Source organism: Schistocerca serialis, chromosome 2 (genome assembly GCF_023864345.2).
Source record: "Schistocerca serialis cubense isolate TAMUIC-IGC-003099 chromosome 2, iqSchSeri2.2, whole genome shotgun sequence".
NCBI lineage: Eukaryota > Metazoa > Arthropoda > Insecta > Orthoptera > Acrididae > Schistocerca > Schistocerca serialis.
Genome location: NC_064639.1, coordinates 1,031,675,518 through 1,031,697,486, shown reverse-complemented (window position 1 = coordinate 1,031,697,486; position 21,969 = coordinate 1,031,675,518).

The following is a 21,969-nucleotide window of genomic DNA, read 5'->3' as shown; positions in this document are numbered from 1 at the left end:
AGAGTAGCATGGAGAGCTGCATCAAACCAGTCTCAGGACTGAGGATCACAACAACAACAACAGTTCCTCAAACTAGACTGGAATAGACATACAAAAAGAAATGAGCAAAAGACTTCAGCTTATACATCTAGAGGGAGAAGATTTTAAAAAATTGTTTTTTATTTACCTAATAAAATATGTCAACAACTCACATTTTATGGTTCCTTTAATAAAAGTTTTCTATTTTGCTTTTGACAGATAATGAATGCAATGTAAGTCGTTTTGGTAAAAACATATTTTTATGTGATATAATTACAAGTTATCAATTTGCTGATTTTTCCTTTTCCATGTACTGCGGAACCTCTCTTCTTGCCAAATTTCATGATTCTAGGCCAATTAGAAAAACCCCATATCTTTTGATGGGTGAATTTGCTAGTATCAATAAATATCCAGAACGAGATTTTCAGTCTGCAGCGAAGTGTGTGCTGATATGAAACTTCCTGGTAGATTAATACTCTGTGCCGGACCGAGACTCGAACTCGGGAAAGTAGGAGACGAGGTACTGGCAGAATTTAAGCTGTGAGGACGGGTCGTGAGTCGTGCTTGGGTAGCTCAGATGGTAGAGCACTTGCTTGCGAAAGGCAAAGGTCCGGAGTTCGAGTCTCGGTCCGACACACAGTTTTAATCTACCAGGATGTTTCATCAATATATATGATATAAATAGCCGTATCTCTTAAACTGAATTGACTTCGAAGCTTAAATTTTCTTGCACTGCCAGGAGACAGTGAGATAACCAAAAACTAACGATTTTCTGATTTTGTTTTTCTTTACCTGTACCGTGATTTCATGATTCTAGGTCAGCGGGAAGTACTCTATAGGTTGTGATGATGAATGAGTTTTGGAGTATCGAAAACACGACTAAATGGTCGTATCTTTTGATTTCTTGACTTAGAAGCTTCAATGTTTTACACCGCCAAGGTACCGTAGACTTTATTATGTGACATAAATTTCAGTTTGATACCTTTAATCGTTCCTGAGAAAAATACTCTTTAACAATCGGACAGACAGGCAGGCAGGCAGAACCATCCCATAAGGGTTCCGTTTTTACCAATTAAGGTAAGAAACCCTAAAAGGAAGGACGATCAGTTTTGTAAATAATAGATTTCAGCTATCAGTCGTCCTTAGGAATTTTTATTGGCAGATCTAGATTTCAGCTAGAAACTAGCCATTCTCAATGCACTATCATTCACCAAAAATGATAATGCATTGAGAATGGCTAGTTTCTAGCTGAAATCTAGATGTGCCAATAAAAATTCCTAAGGACGACTGATAGCTGAAATATATTATTTACAAGCCAAAATAACAGTCGCTGCGTGCATCAGCCTCTGAATGGAGGGTAACCTGAGGAAGGTCAGTGTTACAGCGTCCCGATGACAACGAGGTCGTTAGAGACGGAGCACAAGTTCGGACTGAGGAAAGATGGGAAAGGAAATCGGGCGTGACCTTTCAAAGGAACCATCCCGGCATTTACCTTAAGCGACTTAGGAAAATCAGGGAAAACCTAAATGAGTACGTCCGGACGAGGATTTGAACTGTCGGTCTCCCAAATGCAAGTCCAATATGCGCAATACTTCTCTACCTCTTTCGGTGTGTGTGAATAGTAGTGCCTGAAGATGAGCGGCGGTCGGTGCAAGAAACAGCCTGCTATAACCTCTCAGCTGGGAGCGGGGGGGCCCGGCGCCGTTTGTCACCCTGAGACGTACTGGAGCAGCAGGACAGCGCTCCAGTGCTTCGTTACGCCAGCCTCCGGAGGCTGCGCGTGTGGGGAGGTGGGAGGCATGGATGAGGGGGGGGGGGGGGGGGTTGGAGAAATCCGCAGCGCGGAGCTGGCCGAGAGTCCGCGGGTGACATACGAGCCACTTCCGGGGCGGCCCAGCGTGCTCATTCACGGTCGCGCAGGAATGCGCCATTCAGCCGGCAGGCCGCTCCAAGGACACGCCAGATATTTTCCGCCCCCGCGGTCCGCAAGCCGCGGCCGCGCCGGCCCCACAAAGCTCGCGCCGCCCTTTGTGCGAGGTGTTTTCCATTCAGGTATTTCTGTGCGTGTCCATCTGGCGAGGGAGCGGGTCCTACCTGCTGACCGCCGTCCCTTGCCGGTGCGCGAGCAGGGACACTAGGCTAGCGCGCTGCCGTTAACCGTGACGTCCTGTCGCGTACAAAGAATGAAAACGAGAGTTTCGTCACCGCTTGTGACACCCTGCGCCCTTCCCGTGCCGCGGCGCCTGCCTATTCTGCTGTCAAATGCGCCGGGAGCCGAGGGCGAAAGTGTTACTCACGCCTTATTGAAAAGTGGAACAGTCAGGCCGCAACTGTCTCGTGGTGTAGGCGAGGTGCTTTGCCATCAAGCAGAAGCCAGTACTATACACGGAACGCCGGATCTGTGATCTGGTAAGGTGCGAGAAGAAGAGCTCCGCAGTGTTACAGCGTATATTGCATTCCTATACAGCAGGAGATGTCATTTAAGCTTTCCTTTAGAGAGTCACAAATTTATGGGATTGATTCGAAGAGAGCGACGTTGTTTAGAGACAAACCTATATTACTTAACCTCTTCGCTCCTGAGATTTCTTTGAAAAAAAGTAGGAAATGTTCTTCTTATATTTTCCAGCAAACTAATACCCGCCGGAGTAGCCGAGAGCGCTGACACGCTGCATCCTGCACTCGGGTAGGCGCGGCGGCCCCGGATCGAATCCTCCCGGCGGATTAACGACGAGGGCCTATGGGGCGGCCAGCCTGGATGTGGTTTTTAGGCGGTTTTCCACATCCCGCTAGGTGAATGCCGGTCTGGTCCCCATGTTTCGCCTCAGTTACACGGCTCACAGACATCTGAACACTTTCGCACTGTTCCACGGATTATACTCGACGCAGACAGCAGGGGTAGACTAATTCCGTCCCAGGGGGTACGGGGTGGCAGCAGGAAGGGCATCCGGCCACCCCTTAAACATTAACATGCCAAATCCGATTAACGATGGCTGGCCCTGCGTCACTGCGGGACGAGGCTCAAGCGATAGCATTTTCCAGCAAACTAATAAATAAGCATGACACAAAAGCAAATTAAATTTGATGATTCATTACGGCGTAAATGGAGGTCCACATATGTGGACCTCACGTCTCACTTATGCGAAAGTGTACTAGTGTTTTCTTTAAATAAATCTTATGAGAAGCTTCGCACAATTATGTTGCACAATACGTAAATGCGTTCCACATTTGATACACATTTCTCTTTATCTTCGAACTGAAGTCAGATCTCTGTCATTTTGAGGCTTTCATTACCTCAACATATTTCTTAGTTGGCCAACATTTTAAAACTAAATTATGAAATTTTTTGCAGTACAGCTCTTCTCGGCTTTTTATTTGCATTTTCTACCTGATGTTCATCTCGTCTGTCAGAGGAATTCACTCCACAAAGGCATCCACTTCTTCTAGCTACGGGAACGGCATCTTAACGTTCTTACTGTTTACCAATCAGCTTCGTCAAATTCAGCGGTACAATCTTCAGTCAAAAACAAGGACTCGTTATTTTCCCAATCAGGTAATCCCGAGTTGGCTGTCATTAAGAAGGGCATCCAATTGCTCATCAATTAGTATTCCATGTATTGCTGTGGCGTGTAGAAATAACAGTTATTTCAGTATTTCATTATCAAAGATCAAATTGAAATCAGCAAATGTGCATTATGACCTGAGATCCACGTTCGAGGACTTCAGCAAGTGGGTTATTTCACAGTAGCGAACAAAATTTAGACAAAACTGAATTAATTCTGCCGGCCGGAGTGGTCGTGCGGTTCTAGGCGCTACAGTCTGGAGCCGAGCGACCGCTACGGTCGCAGGTTCGAATCCTGCCTCGCGCATGGATGTGTGTGATGTCCTTAGGTTAATTAGATTTAATTAGTTCTAAGTTCTAGGCGACTGATGACCTCAGAAGTTAAGTCGCATAGTGCTCGGAGCCATTTTTTGAACTAATTCTCAGCATCTAGAATAGTTCGCGAACGTTAGAAAAAACCAGAAATAAAAAACAAAAAAACGCACATTCTTAGTCTAATGTTTAAGCACAATAATTAATTACATACTTTTTCAAATTGTAGAACTAACCATTTTCGATACACTGCCAGCAGTAAACCAACATACCAATACCACCTTGCAAGGTGCTGTACCCTGATTTTAAAACTAAGAGCAAAAACTCCACAGTCTCGGACCATCTGTCTATTGGCGAAAAAACACGTATTTACGGAAAAAAATAATGAAGGAAAGTCCAAATGTGTGGACCCTGGGCAGAAGAGCTTAATGGTCATCCGGTATCAGCTGCAGGTTGCCTATCTAACAGCTTCTAGGACCAATAAAAATTTGTTTTTGTGTGTTTCACATAACTATCGATCGACTTTAAAAATTTAAAATGCTGTCACTGAGACGTATAATCTCATTTTAAATGTCTAACACAAAAAAGTCAAATATTTATTTTAGAAACTGTGTATATGTATTGAGGCAGAGTAACTCACAGCGCGGAAATACCCAGACCACTTTCATCCAGAATTTGAGAACCAGAGCACTTAGGGACTTTTAACAAACCTTGCACAAATTTCAAACCTCTCCGAAACTTTTTCTCCGTGGCACCCCCACAAAATAATGATAGGAAAAAATTTATCGCTTTCTGTATTTTTTCTGTTCATGCACTAAAGCTTCAGCATCAGGTACGATGTTTTAATTTATCCCTTCCTTACTACTAATTCTATTCGCAACACATTTTGCGGATAATATTCACATATGCCACTGACTGTATTTGCAAGATATATCGGTGTGTGACACGCAGTTCTGGAGGTATGACATCGTTAACACTGACAAGCGTGGAAAGTTAGCTTTTCTTAAAACAGAGTGCAAATAACCCTGACTATGTTCATGCAATGTCATAAATTAACCAGACTCTTAAAGCCGTTTTATGCATAGGAGGTGTCTTTAAACACGCAGTTATTGTTAGTTAACGTAAATTAAAAAAAATTCATTACATTCACAGAGAAAAAATCTTTCTACATTTTAAAACTAACATGACAAGTTGCGGTTGATCTTGATGTCTGTAAATTAGCCCAAAGCCCTTACTGAATACACACTACACTTTTTTTTTTCAAATTACTTACAATAGAGATAATACCATCTCTCCACTCTGTTGTATTCCTAGAAGTTGACATTTGGTCAACCATTTTTTCCAATTCCTATTTTTGGGGTCCTAAATGAAAGTAATTTGTGTAATATTCTTTTTGATAAACTTCCCTGTTGCTTACAGTCTCTTTGTTTCTACAATATTAAAAGCCAAGAAGAATCCATCTGGTTCCTTTCTAAACTTACTTATAGACTAACTATACTTTTACTATACATTTTTCCTTCAGTTACGTCGATTTGGTTTACCTTATCTGAGAAACGACAGTAACCACTGTGGCTACAGCCATGTCGTGAAGGCATTTCATATTACTTGTCTTGAACTTTGACAGTGTTATTTGACATAAAGGACACATTACTTTATTACCTCTTTATGCCAAAATGAATTCTACTTCTCACTCCATGTCAAACACTTTAAGCTCTTCTTCATATTTATAGTTTCAGAAATGTTGGAGCACCATCAATAATCACAATTTTGCTTAAACAGTGTTCCTCCTGCAGTACTATAATCACGCAAGTGAACGAGTACAGCGTTATCGATGCAGTAATAAGTTTGCGCTTGTTCAGCATTTCCAAGTCGACAAGAGCCGGACTAGACTGAGGCAACAGCAGCATGCTGTCAACTGTGCGGCTGGTGCTGGCGGAGGTTCGAGTCCTCTCTCGGGCATGGGTGTGTGTGTGTTTGTCCTTAGGATAATTTAGGCTAAGTAGTGTGTAAGCTTAGGGACTGATGACCTTAGCAGTTAAGTCCCATAAGCTTTCACACACATTTAAAGAAAAAAGTATGCTGTCCGCGAGCACCGTTGTGGCCACCCCTGTCGTGTAACGATACTGTCATCAGTCATTCAGGTTGGTTTGGACACCAATGTGCTTTAACACTAGACTTGGTTCCTATCGGAACAGGTGAGCCCTTTTCCTTCCTCCGATCGTTGAGATGACGTAAAGCGTCTGGTACACAGGAACATACAGTTTAACATAGACTCAGAATCACGGTGCAGCTTGATACTTCTCACAGTAAAAAATGCATACCAGAGGTGAAAGACGAGACAAGTGATAGAAAAGTCCTTAGAAAGGAGATTCAACTTCAATCCTTTTGATTTCTAATCTGCCACGTAGACACTTTCCGTCTACTTTTTAAAGAATTTTATTCAACAAATTATAGCATATTGTATCACCAGGGAAACTCTCTTTAAAATAGTTGTGGAACATTTACACTTTGGTCCTCAATATCGAAATTGTGGGAGTACGCATCCTGTTACCACCCGATTATATTCGTTATGCAAATAGTTTCTCTTCAGTGAGATCAGAGTCTATAAAACGGTTCGTTTGCACCATTTGTATGTTTCTTTTTATTGTCTCCTTATCGACTGTAGTTGTAATTTCGTTTTTACCATTTAGCGAAACATTTGTTTAAAGTTCAGCAACATTCTACAACATAATTATTATCAAGAATCCTGCAAAATTTTCGCTGTATTTCTGATTCTTCTGCCTCCTCTTATGTCCCTTGTAGTACCACTAACCCATCAGACTTGTCCCATTTTCCCTCGATATTGCGTAGTATGTGTAGTAGGTCGCTAGCCAATAGCACGCGTTCTTTTTTGTTTTCGCATACGGCGTCTTATCCTCTATGGTTAGGTTGTGAGGCGATGTCCTCACCACAGAACCCAATTTTTCTTTCGTCCATTTCCATACCGCCGGTGCTTATCAGCGCCACTTAACAGACGTAACGGTCGCTGCTATATATCGATATTATCATTTCGATATCATCGCTATCGGTACTACCCTTTTATTTATCGCTTTGTATAGCCTAACCAGTCTTTGTTCTTTCTCTTACTTCGGACCGAGATGTGCATATTTCAAAAAATATTACATAATATTTCAGTTACAAATATCTGAGATATTACCATGAGGTTAATTAAAATTACCAAGACCAATAATAAATGTGAATAATCACACGTACAAATAATAATAAAAGATATTAAGAATTGGAATAATATTAATTAGTTTAGCTCTTCTGAAACCATTTTTAGTATGTTCAAAAACGTAAAGGAGTACATTGAAAAGAGTATAGCTATTCAAAATGAGTTGATTCTTTCAATAGGGTCAAGTTCCTCATACAAAATGGTTGAAATGGCTCTGAGCACTATGGGGCTTAATTTCTGAGGTCATCAGTCCCCTAGAACTTAGAACTACTTAAACCTAACTAACCTAAGGGTATCACACACATCCATCCCCGAGGCAGGATTCGAACCTGCGGCCGTAGCGGTTGCGCGGTTCCAGACTGTAGCGTCTAGAACCGCTCGGCCACACCGGCCGGCAGTTCCTCATACAGAAAATGTTCTTGAGCCATTGCAAATTCTTATGCCATTGCAAATGTGAAATGCTCGTACATTAATAACCGTTGTAAATGCCAGAATGCTGAATGCAAGCATGCAAACGTGTTGCATTGTGTTGTACACGTACCGGACGTCAGTTTGTGGGATGTAGTACCATGCCTCTTGCACTGACAATAGGTCGACCAATACAGGTGCGGTTAATGCCGTTTGTGGGTGACCCTGGAGTTGTCGCCCGATAGCGTTCCATATGTGCTCGACTGGAGACAGACCAGGTGATCGAGAAGGCCAAGCCAACATGTTGACACTCCGTAGAGCATGTTGGGTTACGATAGCGGTATGTGGGTGAGCGTTATCCTGTTGGAAAAGACCCCTCAGAATGCTGCCATGAACGGCAGCACAACAGGTCGAAGCAGTAGACTGATGTACAAATTTGCAATCAGGGTGCATGAGGCAATCACAAGAGCACTCCTGCCGTCATACGAAACCTCGCTCCTGATCGTAACACCAGGGTGTAGGTCCATCCGTAACTCCAGGGCGTAGGTCCAGTGTGTTTAGCACGCATACAAGTTGGTTGCAAGCCCTCAACTATTCTTCTCTAACCAACACACGCCATCTCTACCACCGAGACAGAACCAGCTTTCATCAGAAAACGCAACAGGCCTCCGCCCTCGCTTGGCTCAAGTGTAGTCGCAAATGGCGGTGGTTTGGGGTCAGTGGAATCCACGCTACAGGGCGTCTGGCTCGGAGCCGTCCTTGAAATAATCCCTTTGTAACAGCTCGTTGTGTCACTGTGGTGCCAACTGGTGCTCAAACTGCTGCTGCAGATGTAGTACGATGCATCAGAGTCATACGCCAATCACGACGACTCTCCTCTCCGGTAGTGCCACATGACCGTCTGGAGCCGAACCTTCTTGCGACTGTACACTCCTGTAACCACCGCTACTAGCAATGGCATACGGTGACGACATTCCTGCCAAGTCTTTCTGCTATATCGCTGAAGGAACATCCAGCTTCTTGTAGCTCTACTTCATGACCTCGTTCTTAATTCAGTGACGTGCTGATAATGACGTCTTTGTAGCCTTAAAGGCATTCTTGACTAACATCAACAGAGCACGTCCTCTCTCAAAGGTAACTAACGATCACGATCGTTACAGCACGTATTTAAGTAAACCTGATTTGCATCCTCATAGTGTACTCTCATGCGACTGGTGCAGAATTTGAATATAAGTCACCTTTGAGAAGTAGAAACACGCCTACCAACTTTCGTTTACGTCACGCAACTCATTCTTGGTTTTGTGGTTTTTTTCCCGTCAGGGTATGTTCCCGGTTTAGGTTTGTTAAAGCATCTTCAAACAATATTCAGTTGTTACAAAATTTAATCACTTCGTTTCACTTAATCAACGTCCTAGAAGGCTCATTTGCAGTCTTGCGACTGGTGTTGTATCGAATAAATATATTTATTACAAACCACCACTGTTGTTCTACAAGAAATTACCTTAACAATTACACATTTCAAACACCTTTTACGATTCAAATGAAATTTCACCATCAAAAACAATATTTTATGTGAGTCACACTGAATGTAACTGCACACTGATGAGCCAAAACATTATGACCACTGCCAAACGCGAGGTGGATGGCTCCTGGTTGTGTGGAGGGCACGTCATGCGGTAAGGAATGAACGTAAGAGGAAGAGATATGAACGGTCAGTAATTACAGTGATGATACGGGCCGCAAATGCGGATGTTCACTGATATAAGCGGTTCTGACAAGGGGAACATTGTTGTGGCGCCGCGGCTGGAAACGGTAATCTCTGAAACGGTGGGGCTGGTCGTGAGCACCTATGGAAGGTGGTTCAGGGACTGTGAAATAGCGAGTAGGCCGTATGGTATTGGGAATCCACGTCCCATCACAAAACGTAGAGGTCGGAGGATCTCCCCACTGTGTAATGGCTCTGAGCACTATGGCCTATGGGACTTGACATCTGAGGTCATTAGTCCCATAGACTTAGAATTAATTAGCCAGCCGCGGTGGCTGAGCGGTTCTAGGCGCTTCAGTCGTGAACCGTGCGACTGCTACGGTCGCAGGTTCGAATCCTGCCTCGGGCATGGATGTGTGTGATGTGCTTAGGTTAGTTAGGTTTAAGTAGTTCTAAGTTCTAGGGGTCTGATGACCACAGATGTTAAGTCCCATAGTGCTTAGAGCCGTTTGAACCACTTTTTTTTAACTTAGAACTACTTAAACATAAGTAACCTGAAGACATCATACACATCCAAGTCCGAGGCAGGATTCGAGCCTGCGACCGTAGCAGCAGCGCGTTCCGGACTGAGGCGCATTGAACCGCTCGGTCACAGCGGCCGGCTACAGTGATTTGAGGAGGATGAAAGTGAACTCACATTGATGTCTTGGCCAGCAAATGTGCCCGATCTGTACCCACTGGAACACATGCCGGGCGTCAGCTGTGTGCCCGTAAGCCGCCGTATCGTAAACTGCGGGACTTGCTTGACTTGTGCGTAGGATCTGGAGCCACATACTTCTGAAATCCTGTCAACGACTTGTACAACCCGTGTCAAGCAGAATTGCTGTTGTACTGTGTCTGCATAGTGTACCAACACGCTATCGAACAGATGGTCATGACGTTTTGGATCATCGGTGTACTGGGCGTTTCAAAGCCTTTGCATGAAACGTCTACAGGTAACAGACTACGACATGGGGAACGACTTTTATTAAAGACAAAATGTTCGCTAACGCTTACCACTCATACTAGGCGAATTTAGTATTGGTTATTTCCCTAGAAGTCGGCAAGGCGTCTGCGTTGAGTAGCGTGTATCTCGTGTGTTGCTTATCATGCACTTATTTGCTCCGTATGAACGAGTGTAGGTCCATCAAAATTGAAGTTCCTGATTCGCTTATAAAATATCCCTCACCGCTTAGAGACATTGATCCTTAACGTTTGCTTGTTGAAAATCACTTTACCAATTTACTGGGGTAGGTAGTATGCAACAGATCTGGTTAGTAGACCAAGATAGCTCGATGAAGCCTCGTCGTTCCAGAGCCGGCGAATACTAAAGGATGCCCAGCGTCGTCTCAGCTCAGACAAATGTTGTTCCCCAGTACGTTATCTATCAGCCGTGGACACTTGATACAAAGACACTGAAACACCTTGCGTATACAGGGCATCTCTCTTGTGGGTCATCAGGCGCATTTGCTCTGGTATTTCAGCAGATATTTGCAATTTCGATTTTTCAGTATGTATCTCGTGTTAGCCCAAACAAATAGCGCTCATCACGTCCTTCATGCGACCCTCGGTGCCGAGAGAAAGCGTCGGTTTGTTTCCCGTTACGAGCAAACTGATATTTAAAGCGGAGTTTTACTTGCCCATTCAGTTGAGCGGTCCCACATTAGTCTAGTGCGATATTTGCTATATCGATTTACATCCTCGTGGACAGTAAAACTCGAAGAATGCTAGCGCCATACAGCAGCGCTGTTCAGTAGCTACTGCTGGGGTACTGAGTTTTCTTCATGTTTTGCCGGCCGGAGTGGCCGTGCGGTTCTAGGCGCTACAGTCTGGAGCCGAGCGACCGCTACGATCGCAGGTTCGAATCCTGCCTCGGGCATGGATGTGTGTGATGTCCTTAGGTTAGTTAGGTTTAATTAGTTCTAAGTTCTAGGCGACTGATGACCTGAGAAGTTAAGTCGCATAGTGCTCAGAGCCATTTGAACCATTTTTCTTCATGTTTTGCTGTCCACTATAATACAAGTCGATAAAGCAAATATCGCACTAGACTAATGTGGGACCGCTCAACTGAATGGGCACGTAAAACTCCGCTTTAAATATCAGTTTACTCGTAACGGGAAACAAACCGACGCTTTCTCTCGGCACTGAAGGTCGCATGAAGGACTTGATGAGCGCTATTTGTTTGGGCAAACGCCAGATACACATTGAAAAATCAAAATTGCAAATACATGCCGAAACATCAGTGAAAATGAACCCGGCGGCTCTTAGGAGAAACCACATATATTTATATCAAATACGCGTGTGCTCCTTCACGCACCGTAGTCTATGTACATTTATAAGTTTGTGACAAGCTTTGGTGTTACCTCTTAAATAAAAATATATTTCACCGTTTTTTACTTTTTCACATGCGTGAGGACCATTTCACTTGTGGACAAAACATTTGACATATATCTATTATTTTTTGGCAGCTGAACGTCTCATGAAATAAATGTGTATGAATCAATGTAAGTAACGTAAATTTGACTGTATGTACGTTTTAAATTGTAACGTAACATGTATTGAAGACTGGCTAAGTGGATAATGTCCTAATGTCACAATTAAAATAAAAGATGTTACAGTGGCTGTGTTTTTTATTATTTTATTTTTTATTATTTATTTTATGGCCTTCATTGGACCACTGTAGTCAAAAATACAAAGTTCTAAACAAGTTGTTACACATGGATACAATTTGGTTCGACAATAACTTAATATATTTAGGTAATATAATTATTAGAGGCTATTCTTATATGAAAGGTGTTTTGCTCTTCTGTCTGCCCAATATTTCTTCATTCTTTCAGATATTTTCTTTCTTTCTTCATCTGAGACAACTCTTCCTGTACTCCTTTTATTGATTTTCATTTGTAGTCTGGTTTGCGGGTCTTGCAGTATTCTGGTTTTCTCTGTCTTGTTTTTTAGGTCATCTACTGTAATTTGAAGTTCTTTTATATCTTCTTTAATTTCTGTGATCCATTTAATGTCGCTCTTGCTATTCCACAATTTCTGTATTACTTTTTTACTAATTCTGTTTTCTGGAGTTCTCATCAGATGTCCAAAGAATGAGATGCGTTTCTTCCTGATTGTGCTCATGACTGGTTCTATTTGCTTATATACTGTTTCATTTGATGCTATTCTCCAATGTTCATTTATTTTATACTGTTTATTTATACATGTCCTAATTATTCTTCTTTCTATTTTTAGTATTCTGTCAATTTCTGCTGTATTAGTTGTTTTGAAGATAGTTTCAGCTGCATACGTTATTTCTGGTTGTGTAACTGTTTTATAGTGTTTTAATTTTGCATCTATAGATAGGCTTTTTTTGTTGTATGTAGTTTTGGTAATGTAATTTGCACAGTTCAGTTTTTTTATTCTAGTTTGCCCTGATGGCTTCTCATTTAGATTGTATGTTATTATTTCGCCTAAATATTTAAATTTATCAACAATTTTGTTTGCAAGTGGTGGATCAGTTAGCATAATCTCCGTTTTTTCAAATGGCTGTGTTATTAAGAATTACGATCCGCTGTTCCATCGGACGTGCATGCAATATCGTATTTATCAGGCGACACCGGGCAGGCGACTTTGAAATAAAATGTCTCCCCTGTACGGGAATATACTTTATGGATGTACAAGGACACGTTGTAAACACTTGGTTGAAGACATGAGGAAGTCTGGGACTGGCCGTAGATCGTGCGCGGATAGCGTAATAGTAAGCAGGAAACACGGGTGAGTCCCGGTCCGGCAAATATTTTCATTATCGTCATTCCGTTGCACAGCTGATGGTTGTCTACAGGGTGGTCCATTGATAGTGAGCGGACCAAATGTCTCACGAAATAAGCATCAAACGAAAAAATTACAAAGAACGAAACTATCCGGCGAACGGTCCGGACACTTGGAAGATGTCCAGGATACCGAGCAGCATACATAGCACACGCCCGTTGGGCATTTTGATCACAATAGCCATACATCAACAGGATATCGACATTTTCCGCAATTGGTAAACGGTCAATTTTAACTCGGGTAATGTATCACGAAGCAAATACCGTGCGCACTGGCGGAATGTTACGTGATACCACGTACTTATACGTTTGCGACTATTACAGTGCCATCTATGACACAGCGAAAAAAATGGTCCAACTAAGACATTCATATTTCTTTACGTGCTACACGAATATGTAATAAAAATGGGGGTTCCTATTTAAAAAAAACGCAGTTGATATCCGTTTGACCTATGGCAGCGCCATCTAGCGGGCCAACCATAGCGCCATCTGGTTTCTTTCTTCAAGCTAGACGAGTTTCGTTCTTTGTAGTTTTTTCGTTTGATGCTTATTTCGTGAGATATTTGGCCCGGTCGCGACCAATGGACCACCCTGTATATTTGCTACTGCGAAGACAATTAATACAGAAAAAGTAACATTTACATATTTTTTTTTTAGATATGTATTACGCATTCTTGTTGTAGGACATATTCTGAAGAGTCTTCCTAATGCTTAAATTTATAGTCACTGTTAACAAAATTTATCTTTTTCAGAATTTTTTTCCCTATTGTCAGTCTGTATTTTATATCGGCCATAATCACTTATTTTTCTGCCCAAACAGCAAGTTATCTACTACTATTATTAACTCATTTTGTAACGTAATTCTCTTTGCATTAATAATTTATTTCGGCTGCATCCCACTACCTCTGCTCTCCCTTTGTTGTACGGGTCACACCAATACACAAGAATGAAACTAGAAGTAATCTGCTGAATTACATATCAATATCACAGACACTGATTTGTAATAGAATTTTGGAACTTAAATTGTATTCGAATATTATAACAAAAACCTCGAAGAAAATGATCTATTGACACACAAACATTTTGGATTCAGAAAATATCGTTCTTATAAGACATAAGACGATTTTTATTCGCAAGAATTAATGAGTGATATTAACAGGAAATATGAAGTTGTTTCCATATTTCTATATTTTCAGAAGGCTTTTGACACCGTTCCTCACAATTGGCTTCTAATCAACTATGTTCGTGATTTCCGGTCATAAAAGTGACAATTAGTAACTGACTAGAACTGACGCAGTGAAACTGAAGTTATATCAGCTGTTCGTAATCTGTATTAACGGTTTAGGAGACAATATGAACAACCGTGTGAGTTGATTGCACGTGGTACTGTCATTAAACGTCTAATAATGTCATCTGAAGATTAAAAAGGCACTACAAAAAGTGACAAGTAGTCCTGAAGAATGAAATGTGTGAATCCCCCACATCAGCAATACAAAAATTCCGTAACATTTTAGTTACATGATTATTCGCGCAGATTTATGAGTTGTCAATTCAATTAAATATCATAATAATGACGGACAGTTTAAACTGGAACCATCACACAAAAAATGTTGTGGCTTAATGTGAATCAAAGACTGCATTTCATTGGCAAAACACTTAAAATATGGGACAAATTTACTAGCCGGACTGCCTGAAGTACGCTTGTCGTCTTCTTCTGGAGTCTTCTTCCTGTTGCGAAATCTTTGCTATTTCATTCTAATACGTTCGCATACTTGAGCGCCACGCCTCAGGGTTTGGACAGGAAAAAAATTTGGAAATTTGTGGTACGTTCCTGTGGGACCAAACTGCTAAGGTCATCGGACCCTATGCTTACACACTACTTAATGTAACTTAAACTAACTTACACTAACGACAACACACACACCCGTGCCCCAGGGAGTACTGGAACCTCCGACAGGGGGAGGCGCGCGAACCGTCGCAATGCGTCTTAGACTGCATGGCGTTTGGACAGGATTTTGTAATAATATTTACACAATGTATTTCCTGTTCAACGTGTCTGTAGGTCGCTTATGAGTATCTCTTTCTCTCTACTATAATGATTTTTCATTGATGGCTTTTTACCTGCATTTGGAGCAACCTAGTAACGGCTATCTCTACTAGCGCCATCAGTCGCTTCCGACTCTATCAATACGGTGTACACACTGTGAGAGTGCGAATCGGCAACCAGCAGCTTGCTGGGGCCACGTTTACAGTTTTTGGGCGTGGCCTTACTCTGCGCTGTTATGACTGCTCACCCACATTACACGAGGTAAACCGACGGCTGCGCTTTCAACTATACCTGCAGGGGTTTAATCTTTATCTTTCCATACCATCTCTTACGGTGTTTTTCACGTTCGTTTACCGGCTATTTTAGGCGCATTTGACTAATGTTCTTTGGCCATAACTATAGGTCTACTATTTTTTACATGATTTTCTGTCCTTTAAGTTGAATATATTTACGTTTTTGGTTTTCGCTGCTGAGTGTAGTAGAGCAGGATAGGATCACGACCGGTTATTTATTATGTCCATATTTCACTGTACTTCCAAATAACCTGATGTTTCCCTACCCGGACGAAACGCGTCGTTTTTGACCCGATAAAGACGTTTCTGAAACCTGCGACTGTTTTTTAATATTAATTTTACTGCCCTGCATGGGATTTTTACCACATGACATAGGATTGATGGACGACGTCGAAAAAGTTGAACCAAGGGCAGCTCATTTTGTATTATTAAGAAACAGGGGAGAGACTGTCACGGATTTCCTAAGCAAGATGGGGTGGCAACCATTAAAACAAAGAAGTTGCAGCGAAAACTTTTAACAAAGTTTTAAGCACTAATGTTCTTCTCCAAATGCCAAAATATTTCGTTGGCTCCCACCTACATAGGTGGAAATGGCCACCGTGTTAAAATAAGAGACATTAAAGCTTGCACGGAAAAATCAGGGATCACTTCTTCCACAAGCTATTTGAATGAGATTCTACGGACCCTCTACCAAATATTTAAGTGTGAACTTCAGAGCAGTCATGTATATGGCATTTATGACTTTAAGTCCTCCGTAGGTGAGTGCTCAGCGGAGCTGACTGCACGGTGGAGGACACGGGTTCGATTCTCTGCACTATCAGGGATTTTCCCATGGCGGAGGGAATGGTACGGGTGCACTCAGCCTTGTGAGGCCGAATGAGGAGCTATGGGAGCGATTAGTACCAATTCCAAGATCGAGAAACCCGACAACGGCTGTGAGAGCAGTGTGCTGACCATATGCCCCTCCATACCGCATCCAATGGCGCCACTGACAGAGGATAACACCGGTTGTCTGTAGGGCCCGCTTGGCCTTCTATAGTCAGAACGTGGAACTTCACCTTCATTTTTCACATAATATCTCGTCATGTCTTGGTTCGATGGCTAAGCGGTTGGGACCCAGACTGTGGAACCAAATGTCTCAGTTACGATCACAGCTAGTCCTAACATATTTATTTGTCGCTTATTTCCTTCACCTCCGGCAGCGTTTATTAATGTGTGAAACGCAGAGCTGCACCGTGATTCGGAGCCCACGTTAGCCTGTGGGTCCCGCTACAGCTGTCTGGGTAAGCCAGTTCGAAGGTCGGGAGAAAACAACGACATACCAACTCCAACAAGACTAAGACTAGTAAAGTTCTATGATGTTCAAACTTTCTTACAACTTTACTCCATCAATTCTGTTTAACTGATGCTGTGACGGATCGCCTGGTGCGCCCGTCAACATTCATTTTAATCCTCAAATACAGAGTAAGCGTAGCATTTTTGGCAGTCGTCGCTGCCGAGTGGGCAAGCTTGCTATGAGAGCGGGGAATGTGTTTGTATTGAGATCTCTGAAAAATGTTGAAATGTTGCAGAAAGTATTTTATTGTAATCTCACACTGTATCCTGAGGAGCTGGAGGAGACAAAAGTATCCAGCTGAGGGTGTGTGAGCGGTGACAGTTGCCTTACAATACTTCAACAGTAACGCAGTGTTGGGCGCTAATACGGCATTACCAAGCTTATGAAATGAAGATCGTACCGTTATAGTTTTCTTGTTTGAAATGTGTACTGGAAGATGTATACACCAGGCCAAGTCATCATTAATTTTATTGAAATGTAACTGGATTTGAACTGTAGTTAGCGAGGCAGTTTAACGGCGAGTTCCTCGTGCAACGCTTTCGTAACATTGTAAGTAGTTCGTTAGAGTATTTGTACTTATATGAATGGCGGATTTGTACTTTGTGAAAGTGAAGGTTTTTGAGCGATAATTGCTTGAGGCTTTATAGGCTGAAAGGTATTACTTGACAGAATGACTAATAATTACCGTACGTGATTTTGTGGAGCAGTAAGTAGTACTACAATCTCCATGTACTGAACTTCCATCAATTGTGAACTTTAACGTGAAATCCAGACAGGTGAATATTTTTATCAGGGCTATTCTGTACTAACTATTAATTCTTGCCCATTCGCAGCGGATTGATAGCCTTCTTTAGCTGGCACTGAACCTGGATCAGGTTTTAGAATCTTTGCGGGTCCTGATTAGGGGATATCGGAAGTGAACTGACCACTAACACCTATTGTACATGTATCAACAAAAGTGATCCACCACCCCGATATGCCATGCAAGTGTGTTACTATTGCGATTATTCCTGTACCGATCGGGAGGTCACCCGTGACGACGTTTATAAACATGCACACAGTAACCATGAGCGCTAATTTTGCAGGATTTCATTTAAAAGTAAACCACCAATAAGGAAGCGTTAAAGGCGTCTGTGGAACTGTAGAGTGAACGTCCATCACGACATAGAGGAAAACTGCGGCCAATGATTGGATTCGCATCATCGCGTTACATGCAGAAGGCTTGCCACCAGGGGAATTGCTCGATGTATGCATTCACCGAAGTCAATTTGATGTCGGCGGAAGTGGATTCGATTCCAGCCGACAGGTAATGTTGAAGACTTACAGCGCACAAATTTTCCACGTTTCATAGGTGCACGAGATGAGGCAAAAATAAAAAAATAAATAAAAACACGTGGACTGGATGCTCCAGAACGGAATTTGGCGCTCGATGAGGCTCCACGACGTTACGTATTGCATCAAACTATTAGGAGAGGAGTGCATGACGCGAATCTCCTACCCAACGACCATGGCGAGCACGACTTCGTGCATCACAACACCGCGGACTCCGTTACAGACTAGCAAAAGACCATGCAGAATGGATGCATGATTGACGTCGGATTTTATTTACGGAGAAAACTCGGACCTGCTTGTACCCCTTTTCGAGACAAGCCGGTAATACCGAATGCCTCCTAAGTGTGTCCTACATGTGAAGCAAAGTAGTGGTGGCGTATGTTCTAGGATGACATTATATAGCCCCCCCCCCTGACGTAAGCCCAATAGAACTTGTGATGGATCGACTGAAACGAGCTGCTTTTGGACATCAACGGCTACCACGTACTCTGCACGATTTACACATAATCGTAACTGACGAATGGGGCAATTTGGGTCTCATTGATGATATCCCACGACGTGTGTTGACGTTGCTCAGGAGTGTTACGAAAAACCCCCTAAGGGAAACACGAGGTTTTGACGTTACACAAGGATCGTTTTTTTAATGATCTGGACACATTGCAAATGATTTTTTTTTGTTTTAAGTCATCAGTCTCCTGACTGGTTTGATGCGGCCCGCCATGAATTCCTCTCCTCCTGTGCCAACCTCTTCATCTCAGGGTAGCATTTGCAACCTACGTCCTCAATTATTTGCTGGATATATTCCCATCTCTTTCTTTCTCTACAGTTTTTGCCCTCTACAGCTCCTTCCACTGCCATGGAAGTCATTCCTGATGTCTCAATAGATGTCCTCTCATCCTGTTCCTTCTCCTTCTCAGTGTTTTCCACATATTCCTTTCCTCTCCGATTTTCTGTTGGACTTCCTCATTCCTTACCTTTTCAGCCCACCTAATTTTCAACACTTGTCTGTAGCACCACATCATATATGCTTCGATTCTCTTCTGTTCCGGCCGCGCAGGGTAGCCGCGCTGTCTAGGGCGTCTTGTCACGGTCCTTGCGGTTCCCCCCGTCGGAGGTTCGAGTCCTCCCTCGGGCATGTGTGTGTGTGTTGTTATTAGCATAAGTTAGTTTAAGTTAGATTAAGTAGTGTGTAGGCTTAGGGACCGATGACCTCAGCAGTTTGGTCCCATAACACCTTAACACAAATTTCCAATTTTTCTCTTCTGTTCCGTTTTCCCACAGTCCGTGTTTCACTACCATACAATGTTGTGCCCCAAAAGTACATTCTCAAAAATTTCTTCCTCAAATTAAGGCCTAGTTTTAATACTAATAGACTCCTCTTGACCAGGAATGCCCTTTGCGCCAGTGCTAGTCTGCTTTTGATGTCCTCCTTGCTCCGTCCCTGATTGGTTGTCTTGCTGCCTCTTAACTTCATCTACTTTGTGGCCATTAATCCTGATGTTAAAGTTTCTCGCTGTTCTCATTCTGCTCATTACTTTCGTCTTTCTTCGATTTATCTCAATCCATTTTCTGTACTCATTAGATTGTTCATTCCATTCAGCAGATCATGTAATTCTTCTTAACTTTCACTCAGTATAGCAATGTCATCAGCGAATCGTATCATCAGTGAATATATATGTATCATAAAGAGCCAATTTTTGATTTCTGTGCCATGAATACCGAAGTATATGAGTGATGCCAAACTTTTTTGTTGATGTGTCATTAAAAACCCGAATAAAAAGTATTATTGTTCCACAATAATATTTATTTAATAGTTCATTACGAACCGGCCGTCGGCTTCTTATGCCATCGTCAGCTAACTTAATATTAAACAGGTAGTCCACACAGCTTCGGTGAGAGTCCATAGCTGTACAGATTGTTGTACAAAGAACGTGACATTTTATGACTACATCGATCAAAACACAAGCATAATAAAATACCTAAAGAGACTCTGAACAAATATATTACAGTATATTCAGACCCTAAAACTATCTGAATGTGTAAGGCAAAATGTTCTCCAAGTGAGCAAAAACTCTGACTACTATGTCATACGGACAAACTGGTGAAATTGACAAACAGACCGGGAAAGGAGTATATGGAATGTGTGTGCGTGGAACAGTTATAACAAGCTTATTTTCTAATGGTGAGAGAAATAATGAGTTTGTTATAACTATTCCACACTCACATTCCACAGGCTTCTTCCACCCCCCTCTCTCCTTTTCTATTGGCCAGTTCATCACATTCACCAGTTTGTCCATATTACACAGTAGCCTGTTCCGTTAATTATTTGGACAACATATTTGGTTTATACATTCATAAGGTTTTAATATTTCAATATAAGGTAATATAACGTTTATTTTTTCGGAATCTCTTTAGGTATTATACTACTGGCCACTAAAATTGCTACACCACGAAGATGACGTGCTACAGACGGGAAATTTAACCGAGAGGAAGAAGATGCTGTGATATGCAAGTGATTAGCTTTTCAGAGCATTCACACATGGTTGGCGCCGGTGGCGACACCTACAACGTGCTTACATGAGGAACGTTTCCAACCGATTTCCCATACACCAACAGCAGTTGACCGGCGTTGCCTGGTGAAACGTTGTTGTGATGCTTCGTGTAAGAAGGAGAAATGCGTACCGTCGCGTTTCCGACTTTGATAAAGGTCGGATTGTAGCCTATCGCGATTGCGGTTTATCGTATCGCGACATTGCTGCTCGCGTTGGTCGAGATCCAATGACTGTTAGCAGAATATGGAATCGGTGGGTTCGGGAGGGTAATACGGAACGCCGTGCTGGATCCCAACGGCCTCGTATCACTAACAGTCGATATGACAGGCACCTTATCCGCATGGCTTAACGGATCGTGCAGCCACGTCTCGATCCCTGAGTCAACAGATGGGGACGTTTGCAAGACAACAACCATCTGCACGAACAGTTCGACGTCGTTTGCAGCAGCATGGACTATCAGCTCGGAGACCATGGCCCCGGTTACCCTACACGCTGCATTACAAACAGGAGCGACTGCGGTGGTGTACTCAACGACGAACCTGGGTGCACGAATGGCAAAACGTCATTTTTTCGGATGAATCCAGGTTCTGTTTACAGCATCACGATGGTGACATCCGTGATTGGCGACATCGCGGTGAACGCACATTGGAAACGTGTATTCGTCATCGGCATAATGGCGTATCACCCGGCGTGATGGTATGGGGTGCCATTGGTTACACGTCTCGGTCACCTCTTGTTCGCATTGAAGGCAGTTTGGACAGTGGACGTTACATTTCAGATGCGTTACGACCCGTGGCTCTACCCTTCATTCGATCCCTGCGAAACCGTACATTTCAGCAGGATAGTGCACGAGCGCATGTTACAGGTCCTGTACGGGCCTTTCTGGATACAGAAAATGTTCGACTGCTGCCCTGGCCAGCACATTCTCCAGATCTCTCACCAATTGAAAACGTCTGGTCAATGGTGGCCGAGCAACTGGTTCGTCACAATACGCCAGTCACTACTCAGGATGAACGTGGTATCGTGTTGAAGCTGCATGGGTAGTCGTACCTGTACACGCCATCCGAGCTCTGTTTGACTCAATGCCCAGGCGTATCAAGGCCGTTATTACGGCCAGAGGTGGTTGTTCCGGGTACTGAATTCTCTGGATCTATGCACCGAAATTGCGTGAAAATGTAATCACATGTCAGTTCTAGTATAATATATTTGTCTAATGAATACCCGTTTATCATCTCCATTTCTTCTTGGTGTAGCAATTTTAATGGCTAGTAGTGTACGTTATGGTTGTGTTTTGTATCGATATAGTCATAAAATCTCACATATCTTTGTACAACAATATTTG